The sequence below is a fragment of the Magnolia sinica genome, chromosome 1 (genome assembly GCF_029962835.1).
Source record: "Magnolia sinica isolate HGM2019 chromosome 1, MsV1, whole genome shotgun sequence".
In the NCBI taxonomy this organism is placed as follows: domain Eukaryota; kingdom Viridiplantae; phylum Streptophyta; class Magnoliopsida; order Magnoliales; family Magnoliaceae; genus Magnolia; species Magnolia sinica.
The window spans coordinates 100,695,842-100,705,954 of NC_080573.1; the positions used below are offsets into that span (position 1 = coordinate 100,695,842).

General features: G+C 38.4%; 1 pseudogene; it reads left to right on the forward strand.

Moving 5' to 3' along the window:
- Positions 1-9,057: 9,057 nt before the first annotated feature.
- On the forward strand, positions 9,058-9,152 carry LOC131223299 (small nucleolar RNA R71; annotated as a pseudogene).
- The last annotated feature ends 961 nt before the right edge of the window (positions 9,153-10,113 follow it).

A 10,113-nucleotide genomic window follows, 5' to 3' on the forward strand; every position in this document is an offset into this window, starting at 1 on the left:
GCAGTGTTTTCCTCAAACTGAACGCGGGCCCACATCTCCTGGCCTGGGTATCAGCTCGACGCGTAATACGCTGCATCAGAATCGCGGCGACGGCGCGGTTGCAATGATATAAGTCTTGGGTTTAGTCGACTCAGACCGATAAGATTCTGGCTCAGGATCGCGCGCAGACGCCATTCACAGATCGCAAGTCACCGAAATTCGACCGGGAGGACCACAAAGGCATACGGAACGGTACAGGCTAGGATACGGGTCTTACAAAGTCCCTACGGATCTTAGTCTAGATAGTTAAGTCCTTGAAGAGCAACCGTCTCTAATAACAATTGAAATTGCATTGATTGTCTACCACGACACATGAAAGCTTTGCGGAGCTTAGAATTTCTGCTAACTCCTAGGGGGATGAATAAGACCACTTAATTTTTTTTACATAATTAAAATAATTTTTCAATTAAACTAATAAGGTAATTAACACTTAGGCTTCCAAGCTAAATTGGGTCTAATCACATAGACTACTATGGATGCAACGATATGAGCGACTAGTCTATAAATGAGATAGATATCTTGTGTTTGTATGTAATCAATTAGATGCCTAGCACACTATCCATTCAAGCATTCATATAATTCAATCAATTATCTCACAAGCATGAATAGAAATGTGCACACATGACAATCACAAATACAAGGATTTATAATGGTTCAACTAGTTGCCTACTCCACTCCTGGCGGATGCACCGTCCTCAGGTATACCAAATTTTACTATATCGGATGTTTTAAATTAGGTTCAGTTATAACTTATAATAATGATCGACTAAATATCTTAGCTAGGGCTAAGAGGTGAGACTTGTAGTCATTTTTAATGTTCAAGTTTACTTTGATTTAAGTGTATGTATAAATGATGAATAATTCATTGATTTTGGTTTGAATAAAGCTCTAGTTTTAGTTTACTTTAATCAATTGTCAACTCCACATACTTTGGATGCTTAGGAAGGCTAAGATTATGTGCTTGTCTATTTTATAAGGGATTGATCTATAAAATTCATTGATCTATCGTACATTATGGGCACGATAGATACTTTGAATTCCCTGCGATCAGTAATTTGATGCTTCATGTGGGAATTGAATCGATTGAAGTTCAAATTTATTTTGATTTGTGAATTATGAATTAACCACTTTGTTATCTAGCTGGATAGGATTGGACTTTGATTTCAATTAAGTTATCTAATTGAATTGATGTTTTATTTTTAAACCAATCTGATTTAAATGATTTTAAACTCGCAAGTATACGAATCAGATGTAAATATGGTACGTATTACGAGATCGTTCCCACGAGGACTGGTTGTCGCAATTCAAAATTAAAGACTCTTCTTAACTAATCCAACAAATATTTGAGCTAGTAATTGAGTAAACTAAACAAAAATCAATGGAAAAATAACCGAGAGCAATAAGGAAAATCCAATCAAGGAGAAGACTAGGACTTTCGAATCCACCTCTAATTATCATAAACCTTGTTCTACCTGTTGATTCACTCTAATTCAGATTAATATCAAAATAAATAAAGCGCACTCTATATCCTTGGTCGGGCACACAGAATGTATAATTCCTTAAAGCATATGGATCACATCTTTCCATCCATGGTCAGGCATGGAGAGATGTAGATTCCTATTTCTTCCTCTATAGGAACCTGTTCATGGTCAGACACAAGCACCTAGAATAATATTCCAAACAACATCCATAAGTAGACTTTGGTTGAGCTCATAGAATGGAGAAGTACAGAGATTTCGGTTAAGCACACTAGAGAAAGAAACAACCCAATCAAATTCAGATAAAATCAACACATATAAGAGTTATTTAAATTAGGGGCTTCATCTCAGCCCTAGCTAAAAGATTAGCAACTCATGGAATCAATTAGGAAGACAAAAAAATAAGATTTATAAAAGAAAAACTTCATTCCCTCCCTTCTTTCTTCTCTTTTTCCAAGCTCTCCTCCAAGCTCTCCCTGGATCTCTGCTCTTGAATTCCCTCCTCTCTCTCTGTTCTCAGTTCCACGTCCAGCCACAGATTCCCCTATCTTCTCTCTTGCTTTCTTCTTTCCCCAAAAAATGAGCCTTCCTTCTCCTTTATAGCTCTTAGGTGTGGTAGAGAGCTGTGCATGAAAATAGCAACCGGTGGAAAACAGGACAGCTATTGACGCAGCAGCTGCGTGTGTACTCCTTTTCACAGCCAAGTTCAGATGCAAAACAGCCCTTTTTTCCTCGCTCAGTTTCCAAATAAATACCGTCTCTTAGGACGTTTTCGAGTTCTCTACATGATGGACGGATCGGATCTTCTATCTGATCAAATATGGTGGGCCCAACCGCTGCAAAAGTCGGACAGCGTCCGGGCGTCTTCTTTCGCACTAACCGCGCTGTGACGTTGGTGGGGCCCACTTCGTTGCTATATTAATAAATCCAAGCCGTCCATTGGATGTAAGATGAAATTTTCGTCGATCATGGACGGTTTTCACTGTCTGTTGATGCGGCCCACGTGATTTCGCTTCTTGCCATCCAAACTGCTTTTGAACGGTTGAAAACCGATCTCTGCTGTCATCTGAAATACCGCCACCTAGGCGATGGTAATATGGGCCATTATGGTCTAATAGACGGTCCAGATTGGACCTACGAATCGTGATGGTGGCCCACAACAGGGGATTGCAAGTCCCTGTTTCACGCTTTTGCGAAGCAGGAAACGGAAGTTTCCTTTTTTTTTATATATATTTTGTCAGTCAGCGCCTGCTGACTGACCTTGAGTGCATGGGTGCACGGCTGGTGTGCGTCCGCACTGTGTGCATGCAGTGCACATGTGAGGTCCATCATGATGTATGTACCAAATCTCCTCCATCCATATGGTTCTCCATATAATTTAAAGTGTTGATACCAAAGATGAGGCATATCCAGCTTATAGGTGGACCCTAAACTGGAAATTAATGGGCTGATCTGGCCGTTGGGCCACTTATCGAGATATGAAATGGTTGAAATTTATGTATACGGTTTATTTATGCCCCCCATCCTATGTATGAAGTTTCGAGTCAATCGGATGGCGGAAACCATGTGATCTTGCATTCTGGACCATTTTTGGGCCTTTTTAACGTGAACGGCTTGATTTCCTCGGATCCCTGGCATGTAAATTCTTCAGTCTTAGTTCTCTGGAGTGCGTCCCTTGCTCTGGTGACTTCGGAGTGTCAAATCCATGCTTGTAGTACTCTTTTTCCATCAACACTCCTGATTTCATCCTGCAACAAAAATATAATTAAAATACTCCGTTAAACATTATCATATACGTAAAATCAGTTAATAATTGGGGTCTGATATGTAATATTGGACCCTCATCACAACCCCCAACCAGCATTTTGCTAGTCCCAAGCAAAACATGCGAAAAATAATTTCAGAAATTCAAGACAATTTCTGTAAACCCAAGTGACTTGTGAACCAATAATTGAGATGCAAAAATTCTAGGATTCATGAATGGTAAGCAGTATTTTTTTTTTCTGGAATCAAGCTCATGGTAAGCTTCATAATCAAGTTCAAAATGTTAATCCATTAATTAGAACAATTCTAAACATCGAGTTCTATGAGTATATAGTGTAATCTCGACTTACAATCATTAAGAGATCCAATTGTCAATTTCATGATATCATTGGTAATTAACAATGAAATTCATGACAACCAAAATTGAAACCAACACTTACCTTATAGATTAACTTTTCATTCTATCAGCCTTTGATTTTTTTATGAATAGTAACGCCAAGGAAGGGAATCAAATCCTCACCTATAGGGAGCAAACCTATGGTAAAGATTGTACACCTAACCCTTTTCTCATGTCAACCATGAGGATTCGAATCTTCATTTATAGGGAGCAAACCTATGATGACGATTATTCGACTCACCCTTTCTTTCAATTCCTATTTATAGACCGAAGCTAAAAGTATTCAGGCTGGTTCCTTTCATGCTTAGTGATTACCAAGTTAATCATTCAATGTTGAAACAGAACCTTAATGTGCAATCGAGATGTGATATGTGAGATCATGACTCAATCAATGTTTAAAAGTTCTAATCATGGGTTAACAATTCAATCTTAACTGTGAAATCTAATAGATGGCTGAATCCAAGAGTTATAAATTACTGACATTCTGTACCTTGCAATGTTAAAATCACACTTATCCTTCAAAATCACTTCAAATGCACAAGAAATTCCAGAAAAATTTAAAAATTTTCACAATTTGTGCTCAAGACCAAGAAAATACTGATGAGGTAACCTAATCACCCACCCCCAACCTAAAATTTACATTGTCCTTAATGTAAAAGAAATAAACATGCAATGCTCATGAGACAACAAAAGTAAAAGAGGAGTAGTGGACAAATAGTACCTGTATGAAAGAATCTAGAGGCTTTCCAAAAAAAATATCCATGTAAGAGCGAGTCAGCATAAGAGAGAAATCAACAAAAGCAAAATGATAAAAATGCAAAAAGAAAATCCTACCTATACCACTTTCGCAGGTGCTCTCGATTGCATTTAGCGTATGCAACAAGCCTTTAAACCCCTAGGTTACCCCTAGTGGACGAGTTGTAGTCTCGTGAGGGTTTGCAGCAATGCTACCCACAAACATTGAACTCATGAATGAGACAAGTGAAATGGAATGAAAAACTAGGTTGCCTCCCAGGAGCGCTAAGTTTAACGTCTTCAGCCAGACAAGAATGGACCATGAATTAATCAATCTTGATAACCTGGGTCCGCCAAATAAATTTCCTCAACATCTTTGTTCACCAAATCATCTAAATATGGTTTTAGCCGTTGACCATTTACTTTGAAGATATTCCCGTCTGTTAGATTTTGAATCTCAACTGCTCCATGAGGAAATACTTTTACTACTCGATACGGACCATACCATCGCGAACGTAGTTTTCCAGGAAAGAGGCGTAGCCTGGAATTGTACAATAATACTTTCTGGTTACGGTTCAAATGTCTTGTGAAGAATTGATTTGTCATGGAAGATTTTTGTCTGCTCTTTATAAATTTTTGCATTCTCATATGCCTCATTTCGAATTTCTTCTAACTCATTGAGTTGAAGTTTACGGTGTGATCTAGCCTTGTTCAAATCAAAATTAAAAGTTTTGATGGCCCAATAAGCATGATGTTCTAATTCCACAGGTAAGTGACAGGCTTTCCCAAAGACAAGCCTGTACGGAGACATTCCAATCGGGGTTTTGAAAGCCATACGATATGCCCAAAGGGCACCATTCAAACGTTGCGACCAATCCTTACGATCGGGGTGAACCGTTTTCTCTAAAATTTGTTTAATCTCCCGATTTAACACCTCAACTTGACCACTTGTTTGTGGATGATATGGCGTTGCAACTTTATGAGTGATGGAATATTTCTTCATTAAAGATTCAAACAGTTTATTGCAAAAATGAGTACCCCCATCACTTATAATTGCTCGAGGAGTGCCAAAATGAGAAAAGATACTCTTTTAAGAAACGGACCACAACTTTGTGATCATTCGTTTTACATGGCACTGCTTCAATCCACTTAGAGACATAGTCGACGGCCACAAGGATATACACATAACCGAATGACGGGGGAAATGGGCGCATGAAGTTAATACCCCAAAGATCAAATATTTCAACAATGAGAATATTGGTAAGTGGCATCATGTTCCTGTGGAAAATATTACCCATACGTTGGCATTTATCACATGTTGAGCAAAAGGCATGGGTGTCTCGAAACAGTGTAGGCCAATAAAATCTACTTTGTAAGACTTTCGCAGCTGTTTTCTTTGAACCAAAATGACCACCACATGCATGATCATGACAAAAGGAGATTATACTATGAAACTCACTCTCAGGCACACATCTCCTAATAATCTGATCAGGACAAATTTTGAATAAGTATGGGTCATCCCAAAAGAAATGTTTAACCTCAGCAAGAAATTTTGATTTATCTTGTTTAGTCCAATGAGAAGGAAGTTGACCTGTAACAAGATAGTTTACAATATCCGCATACCAAGGTAATTGAGAAATAGTTAGAAGTTCTTCATCAGGGAAAGACTCGTTCATTGGCAAAGGATCCACTGTGGACTCTAATACAAGTCTAGACAAATGGTCAGCTACCACATTTTCGGAACCCTTTTTATCCTAAATTTTAATATCGAATTCTTGTAGCAAGAGAATCCACCGAATCAATTGAGGTTTAGCGTCTTTTTTAGAAAGAAGATATTTCAATGCTGCATGATCTGAGAACACTACAAACTTTGACCCTATGAGGTACGACCTGATTTTGTCTAGAGCAAATACTACTGCCAACAATTCTTTTTCAGTGGTAGAGTAGTTGAGCTGTGCATCATTTAGAGTCCTACTAGCATAATAAATGACATGAGGCATTTTGTTCAATCTTTGTCCTAGGACGACTCCAACAGCATAATCCGAAGCATCACACATAAGCTCAAAGGGTAAACTCCAATCAGGTGGTTGGATGATTGGAACAGAAGTCAGTAAATACTTTAACTTATCAAAAGCCTGTCGACACTCATCATTAAGGACAAAAGCAACATCTTTAGCTAGTAAATTGCATAAGGGTCGAGAAATTTTGCTAAAATCCTTAATGAATCTCCTGTAGAATCCCGCATGCCCTAAGAATGATCTAATCTCCTTAACCGTTCTGGGTGGAGGAAGACTAGAAATTAAATCAATCTTGGCTTTATCAACTTCAATGCCTTTACTTGAAATAACATGCCCGAGTACAATCCCTTTTTGAACCATAAAATGACACTTTTCCCAATTCAATACCAGGTTCATTTTTTCACATCTTTCCAAGACAAGAGATAGATGGTATAAACATTCATCAAATGAAGAGCCAAAAATTGAAAAATCGTCCATGAAAATCTCTAGGAAACGCTCAACCATGTTTGAAAAAATACTCATCATGCATCGTTGGAAGGTCGCAGGCGCATTACACAACCCAAATGGCATACGCCGATAGGCATATGTACCAAAAGGACATGTAAATGTGGTTTTCTCTTGATCCTCAGGAGCAATGGAAATCTGATTATACCTAGAATAACCATCCAGGAAACAATAATAGCTGTGCCCTGCCAATCTCTCAAGCATCTGATCTATGAAAGGAAGAGGAAAGTGATCCTTCCTTGTGACCAGGTTCAGTTTACGGTAATCAATACAAACTCGCCAACCCGTAGTCATGCGAGTTGGCACTAACTCATTATCCTCATTCTTTTTCATCGTAATATCAGACTTTTTGGGAACAACTTGAACTGGGCTGACCCATGTGCTATCCGAAATGGGGTAAATGATACCAACATCTAACAATTTTAGCACCTCAGCCTGAACGACCTCTTTCATGTTAGGGTTAAGCCTCCTTTGCATTTCTCGCGATGTTTTTACATTTTCTTCAAGATGAATACGATGCATACACACCGTGGGGCTTATTCCCTTTATGTCCGCTATTGTCCACCCAATAGCTGCCTTATGTTCTCTAAGAACATTAAGCAACTTACCCTCCTATTCTTTATCAAAGTTAGCAGCTATGATGACAGGCAGGGTTTCAGAAGGTCCTAAAAATGCATACTTGAGAGTTTCAGGTAATTGTTTAAGGTCGACTTCAGGTGGTTTCTCAATAAACGGGACCAGTTTAGACTCAGAAGGTGGAAGAGGTTCCACTCTAGCTTTCCATTTTGTTGTATTCATTCCTGGATTAGAGTCAAGCAATGCATTGACTTCTTAGATGGAACTTTCTATGTTAAAATCTATGCCAAAATGTGTTAAACAAGTCTCAAGAGCGTCTTCGGAAGATTCAAGGAAAGAGTCATGCACTAGACTCTCAATCATGTTCACTTCAAATATATCATTCGAGTCTGACATTTATTGTCCAACATTGAAAACATTGAGTTTAATCTTCATGTTACCAAAAGATAGCTTCATAACTCCGTTCCTGCAATTTATGATTGCATTGGGTGTGGCCAAGAATGGACGTCCTAAGATAACCGGGATTTGACTTGTAGGATTCTGGACATGCTGAGTATCTAGAACGATGAAATCCACTGGAAAATAAAACTTGTCAACCTGGATTAGCACATCCTCAATAACACCACGGGGCACCTTGACAGATCTATTAGCTAGTTGGAGTGTTATTTTGGTTGATTTTAGCTCACCAAGTCCTAGCTGCTCATACACAGAATATGGTAACATATTGACGCTCGCCCCTAAATCAAGCAATGCCTTCTCAATCTTATGATCTCCTATGATGCAAGAAATGGTAGGAGCTCCTAGATCCCTAAATTTAGGAGGGGTGTTGTGTTGAATCATGGAGCTGAGTTGCTCCGCAAGGAAGACCTTCTTATGAACATTCATCTTATGCTTTTGAGTGCATAAATCTTTAAGAAGCTTAGCGTAAGTAGGAACTTGCTTGATAGCATCAAGCAACGGAATGCTGATTTGCACTTGCTTAAACATGTCAACTTAGGAGTAAGGTTGCATAGGAGGATTTCCAGATGGTCCTCCTTATTGTGGTCCTTCTGCCCAAGAGAAAATTAGATGTCTAGCCCACCCTAGGTTGTAGGTGTTTGAGTAAGGATCATTCTCAATTCTCCTAAAGGTGTTCATAGCGTTCACTTGTTCAGAGAGAAATTTTAGAAATGCTGAACTAGATGGATAAGACTGCGTAGGATGGGCGAGACTAGAACATATGGCACATGACTCGACTTGAGTTGTTTGTGGAGGTCCATTGTTTAACATTAAAGCATCCACTTTCTTTGTCAGGTTATCAATTTTGGCATAAAGATCTGGCGTGACTCCTACCTCATATATACCCCCTTTCTTCAGTGGTTGAGGACTTCTTTCACTTCTACTTGAATAGTCCCATTGCTGGGAGTTTTCACACAAGGTTTCAAAGAAATTCCAAGCTTCGACATCACTTTTGGTCATGAATGACCCTCCACTGGTGGCGTCAACCATGCGACGGTTTTGGGGTGTCAGACCATCATAGAAGTATTGAACCTGTTGCCACTTTTCAAAACCATGGTGTGGACATTTAAGAAGTAAATCCTTCCATCTTTCCCAACATTCATGAAAGTGCTCACCCTCTTTTTGTGTGAAATTTATGTGTACGGTTTATTTATGCCCCCCATCCTATGTATGAAGTTTCGAGTCAATCGGATAGCGGAAACCATGTGATCTTGCATTCTGGATCATTTTCGGGCCTTTTTAACGTGAACGGCTTGATTTCCTCGGATCCCTGGCATGTAAATTCTTAAGTCTTAGTTCTCTGGAGTGCGTCCCTTGCTCTGGTGACTTCGGAGTGTCAAATCCATGCTTGTAGTACTCTTTTTCCATCAATACTCCTGATTTCATCCTGCAACAAAAATATAATTAAAATACTCCGTTAAACATTATCATATACGTAAAATCAGGTAATAATTGGGGTCTGATATGTAATATTCGACCCTCATCATGAATCAAGTGAATTACGCATTAATAATGGGTAGAAGTGGATAATTGGCGCTCTAGTATTTTATTTCATTAATTTAACATATTAAATTACTTAGATTTTCATCATTACTTCTTCTAATAGTTAATCCTAGTTCTAGTTATAGTTTTTAAGTACTTTTTAAAACATACAGATATAAGTCCATGTGGATTCGATCTCAATCTCATTGAGTTAAAACTACACCGCAGCCCTACACTTGGGGTTGTCATTCTTTTGTATCGATCAAGTTTTTGACGTCGTTGCTGGGGACTTCAGCTATGTTTTTCTGAAATACTTTTAGGTTAGAGTATGTTTACGATTAGGATTAGTTTTCTCTACATTTTTAGGATATGGTTTTCTCATAAATATAAGTACTAACATTACTTTTGTTTTATTATTTTCTTTCATAGAATCTAACCTATAATTGTCAATCATGTACTATCCTTCCAATTATTTTGCTTTAGATTATTTCTGATTTTTATTTTAATGTATAAGTTAATTTCTCTAGAAGTAGAAGTAAGTTTAAAACTAGGTTTGAGAGGTACATAGCCAATTGGGTACATGATAACACTCTTCGTCTTTTAAGTGAGGGAGGACTAGTCG